Genomic DNA, 6,047 nt, shown 5'->3' on the forward strand with positions numbered 1-6,047 from the left:
TGACCACTAGATGACAGAAGCTAGACAGTGATTTTCAAGGTTAGGCCCAATGCAGAGCATTGCTAGGTTCTGTTAGAACCTTTACTAAAATAAATAAATAAATAAATAAATGGAATTTTGTGAAAATGGACATTTTAAAATATCTGCATACCAAAATTCTTGAGCAGTAATATCAAGACACTACAAAGTTGTACTTTTAAATTTTCATTGTTCTTACCTGTGTTTGGCCTCAGTCATGATTTCATATTAAATGTATATAGTACATAAAAAGAGTATTAAAAGGAAGAGTGGTAATAACATATAAAGTATGCTCATCTATTTTTTTTTCTGACCATAGTGATTCTAGAAGAAAGCATTGTCCTCTTCTGTCATGTAAGAGTACTTGAATCTTCCATTTTCTCATCTGGCTTTTCTACCAGTGTGGCAAGCTGTGAAAAGTCTACTTAGGGGAGTTCTGAGTCTGGCCAATTGCTGGTTTCAAAACTGTGAGTTTAGGATATCAGCAAAGATAATTACATACCAAAATTTCTTGTGGATTTTCTGTTGTATGCCTATTGCTTTGTAATTATATAAGAATAAAAAAACCTTTTGTCTAAATAGATTTAGAATCTACTTTCCTGCAGTTAAGAAAAGAAATATTCTTTCCCTCAAAGTTTTCAAGTGACCAAAATTCAGCTAATTTATTATAATTTTTTTAAAAATTAGTTTCAATTAGGTTCTCAGATGCCATTTCCTTGAATACTGAATGAATAAATATACTTCATCTTTCAGTTGGATGTGGGTCCAGTGTTCTCAATGAGTGTTATGACCCTTATTCTTGGTGTAGTACTGAGAAGCTCTCATAATTTTGTGGTGGAAAGTGAACAACAGCTATTCAAGGAAAAATTAGATTATTCCCATACTGAAGCAGGGGACTAGGGAGAAACTGACTTCAACCCATTGCATTGCCTAGGAAGTATGGGGACCCCAGGGGGGAAATATATATATATATATATATATATATATATATCTTTGGAGGAGAAAACAGTCAATTCCCCAATCCCAGAAAGACAAACACTTTTATAATCATTCCACGGAGGCCAACAGGTTGCAAAACCAACTGAATAGCCCTGCAAACATAAATCTCCATCAGACTCCTTAACTCTTTTTTTTTTGTTTTTTTTTTTTTTGCGTTACGCGGGCCTGTCACTGTTGTGGCCCCTCCTGTTGCGGAGCACAGTCTCCGTACACGCAGGCTCAGCTGCCATGGCTCATGGGACCAGCTGCTCCGCGGCATGTGGGATCTTCCCAGACCGGGGCACGAACCCATGTCCCCTGCATCGGCAGGCAGACTCTCAACCACTGCGCCACCAGGGAAGCCCCAGACTACTTAACTCTTATCAAAGTAAGTGGGCTCCCAAGAAACTACCCAGAATGCAAGAGTGATTCAATCCTTCCCAGGGAACTCATTCAGTTGTTTACTCATTTGACACTGTTATTGAGGGTTCAGTATGTATTAGGCATTGCTGTAAGGAATAGGGACACAGGATGACTAGGACAGGGACCCTAATAGGAAACAACAACAACAAAACCTCCAGATGTTCTGTCTCTGTGCATCACTCCTGACTGTTCCAATATCTTCCGAAATACCTGTCATTGAACTGACCCAAGCTTAGTTTAATTTTGATGGGTATACTGAGTGATGATGATGATTACAAAAGTTCCCATTTGGCATTTTGTACATTTAGTCATTATTTCACTTAATCTTCACAGAAGTTCTGTGAAAGTATTGGAGCAAACAAAGCTGAAATATGTTTGTTCCAACACGCTCCTGAACAGCCAGTGGATTAAAGAAGAAATCAAAAGAGAAATCAAAAAACATCTTGAGATAAATAAAATGGAAACACTACCAAAACTTATGGGTTACAGCAAAAGGGCTTCTAGAGGAAAGTTTATAGCTATAAACATACACATCGAGGGGAGAATAAAATCTCAAGAAAACAACAAAACATCTCAAAGAACTGGAAAAAAATAAGAAATTAAGCTCAAGGTTAGCAGAAGAGAGAAAATAATAAAGATTAGAGTATAAGTAAATGAAATAGAGAACAGAAAAACAATAGAAAATATTAACCATAGTTTTTTCTTTGAAAAGATAAACAAAACTGACAAACGCCTAGCTAGACTAACCAAGGAAAAAAGAGAGGAGACCCAAATCAGATATAAATGAAAAAGGAGACATTACAAATGATACCACAGAAATACAAAAAATCATAAGAGTCTACTCTGAAAAACTATTTGTCAACAAACCGGACAACCTAGAAAAAAATGGAAATATTCTTAGAAACATACAACTTACCAAGACTGAATCAGAAAGAAATAGAAAGTCTGAATAGGCCAAGTACTAGAAGGATATTGAATCAGAAATCAATACTCTACCAATGAAGAAAAGCCCAGGACCAGATAACTGGTGAATTTTATCAAACACTTAAAGAATTAACACCAATGCTTCACAAACTCTACCAAAATATCAAAGAGGAGAGAAAACTTCCAACACTCCTTATTTTACAAGGCCAACATCCTGATACCAAAGCCAAATAAGGATACTACTAGAAAAGAAAACTAGAGGTCAATATCCCTGATAAATATAGATGCAAAAAATTTCAACAAGATACCAGCAAACCAAATTCAGCAGCACATTAAAAGGATCATTCACCATGATCAAGTGGGATTTATCCCTGTGACGAAAGGATGTTTCAACATATACAAATCAATGTGATATATAAATAGAATAAAAGATAAAGTCATATGATCATTTCAATAGGCACAGAAAAAGAGCTTGAGAAAATTCAACATCTTTTCATAAAATTTTTTTTAAAAAGCTCAAAAAATTGGGTATAGGAAGAATGAACCTCAAGACAACCAAAGCCATATATGACAAGCCCAAGCCCACAGCAAACGTTATCCAATGATAAAAGGTTGACAGCTTTTCTTCTAAGGTCAGAAACAGCACAAGTGTGCCCACTCTCACCACTCCTATTGAACACTGTACTGAAAGTCCTAGCTAGAGCAATCAGAAAAGACAGAAAAAGAACAGACATCCATATTGGAAAGGAAAAAGTAAAACTCTTTGCAAATGACATGATTTTAATATAGAAAACCCCAAAGACTCCACCCCCCCAAAAAAAAAACTAACAACAAATTCAGTAAAGTTGCAGGATATAAAATCAATGCATAAATTTAGTGGTATTTCTATACAATAGCAACATACTATCTGGGAAAAAAAAGTCCCATTCACAATAGCATCAAAAACAATAAAGTAGTTAGGAACAAATTTTACAAATGAATTGACATCTGCACAATGAAAACTATAAGACTTAGATGAAAGAAACTGAAGAAAACAAAAACAAATGGAAAGCTATCCCATACTCATGGATCAGAAGAATTAATATTGTTAATATCTCCATACTACCTAAAGCAATCTACAAATTCGATGCAATCTCCATCAAAATTCTAAGCCATTTTTCACAATGGTAGGACAAACAATCCTAAAATTTGTATGTAGCCAAAGTAATCTTGAGAAAGAACAAATAGCCAAAGTAATCTTGAGAAAGAACAAAGCTGGAGGCACTATAATTACTGATTTCAAACTATACTACAAAGCTATTGTAATTTTAAAAAAGCAGTATGATATTAGCATAAAAGATGACACATAGACCAATGGAACAGATTCAAGAGCCCAGAAATAAAGGAGCCAGGAATATACAATGGGGAAATGATAGTCTCTTCAATAAATGGTGTTGGGAAAACTGGATATTCACACGCAAAAGAATGAAACCAGACCCTTCCCTTACACCACTCATAAAATATTACATTAAAGATTTAAATACAAAACATGAAACCATAAAACCCCTAGAAGGAAATGGGAAAACTCCTTGTTATTAGTCTTGGGAATGAATGTTTTGGGTATGACAACAAAAGCAAAAATCAACAAGTGGGTATACATCAAACTAAAAAAACCTAAATCTGATTTAAAAATGGGCAGAGGATCTGAATAGATATTTTTTCCAAAGAAGACACACAGATATCTTGGCCAGAAAGTACATGAAAATGTGGTTGACATCACTAATCATCAGGGAAATGCAAATCAAAACCACGATGAGGCTTTTCTCCATGTCCCTCACAGTGGGCAGCAGATCTGAGGGGAGCTATCTGCTGAAGGTTCTGGGCCAATTGCTTTTTTGGGGCCCCACTGCCACCCACCCCACTCCTCCGTGGAGAGAAGATGGTGGGCCAGAACAGCACCATCTTGGGTGGAACACTTTTCATCAGGTACTACATTTACTTTGACCTCGAGACAGAGTGACCCCAAATTCAAGAACAGGCTGTGAGAATGAAGAAAGAAACAAAAGCTTGACAAGGAGAGAGTTGGCTTTCCAAGTTACCTGACCTTAAAGATGCTGAAGCTATTCAGAATTTCTTCTTCCAATAACTATGGCTTGGTGAAGAGTTACTAGCCCAAGGTGAATATGAGAAGGGTATAGACCACCTGACAAATGCAGTTGCTGTGTGTGGACAGTCACAGCAGTTATTGCAAGTGTTAGGGCTAACAATTCAACAACCAGTGTTCCAGATGCTTTTGACTAAGCTTCCAACAATTAGAGAATTAATTATAAATGCTCAGAGCTTGACTGAAGGTGATGTGGAATGAGAAAAAATGTCAATATAATTATCTCAATTTAAAATATTTTAAAAATCTTAACTCAGAAGATGAGCAGCTCTGGGGGTGGGGTAGGGGACATAAGGGCAAATATGCTTGTTTTTGACTGTCCTACACTGAAATCTACCAAAGTTAATTTTTACTTTGTGTAGAACCATTTGTCTGTTTTATTTATTTTTCCCAGTAAAAGTCATATTTTGAGAGAGATTTTCATTTTATAAATACACTGTGTGTTACTGAAATTTAGATTTTCTTTATTCCTAAAACATGCAATTAAAATATACATATCACATTGTTTACATTACAAATACTCAGTGCTCAGTTTTGAAAGATGGCCAAAAAAGTGTAGAAGAAAGCTGAAGAATGCACATTTTTTTTAAGCAAGTACATTTTGCTTTACATCAGAAAACTGGATGGAAACTTGATTGTGTTTATCAAAGGTGAACATTAAAATCTTTGATTCTTTCCGTTTAATCTTTTTTTTTTTTTGCTGTACGCGGGCCTCTCACTGCTGTGACCTCTCCCGTTGCAGAGCACAGGCTCCGGACGCGCAGGCTCAGCGGCCATGACTCACGGGCCCAGCCGCTCCACGGCATGTGGGATCCTCCCGGGCCAGGGCACGAACCCGCGTCCCCTGCATCGGCAGGCGGACTCTCAACCACTGCGCCACCAGGGAAGCCCCGTTTAATCTTTTATACATGTGAGATGTGCTGCTGTACTGTAGTAACAATTTCAGCCTCCACTATGTGTATTAATCTTGACATGTTTTGGTTAAATCAGTGGGCTTAATGTGTTCTGGATAGTTATCTCCTTAATAACTATCTAACTCATTTAGATATATGTAGTTGCAAATAGCACTGGAAATTAGATCTACGTGCATCCCTAATCTAGATGAATGAGCTTCAGCAGTTAATGTCTGCCCACTTACCTCATTTATAAAATGAGAGAATTGGTCTGCTTATTCAGAGAAGCCTCCCTTTCAGCTTCTAATTCCTTTGGTTCTGTTCAGCATCTTCAAATCCACCTTCTTCTGAGGGATATATCTGTGTGGGCAACCACACTTGCATTTTTTAATACTCTGAATTTTACATGCTTGCCTGACTTTGTATTTCTGTTTTTTTAAGGTATAAATTGTGTTGATTTTCACTGAAATCATGGTTCTATCACTACTTCTTTAAATTAATCTGAAACTTAACCTTCAAGTTAAAAACAAAAAAACCATGAGATATCACCCCACACCTGTTAGAATGTCTATAATCAAAAAGACAAGAGATTACAAATGTTGACAAGGATGTAGAGAAAAGAGAACTCTTGTACACTGTTGGTGGGAATGTAAATTGGTACAGCCACT

General features: G+C 36.5%; 1 pseudogene; it reads left to right on the plus strand.

Moving 5' to 3' along the window:
• The first annotated feature begins 4,261 nt into the window (after positions 1 to 4,261).
• On the plus strand, positions 4,262 to 4,687 carry LOC114883686 (annotated as a pseudogene).
• Positions 4,688 to 6,047: the final 1,360 nt, after the last annotated feature.

This window comes from Monodon monoceros, unplaced genomic scaffold, assembly GCF_005190385.1.
Source record: "Monodon monoceros isolate NGI ecotype Baffin Bay Population unplaced genomic scaffold, NGI_Narwhal_1 Super_Scaffold_5, whole genome shotgun sequence".
In the NCBI taxonomy this organism is placed as follows: Eukaryota; Metazoa; Chordata; class Mammalia; order Artiodactyla; family Monodontidae; genus Monodon; species Monodon monoceros.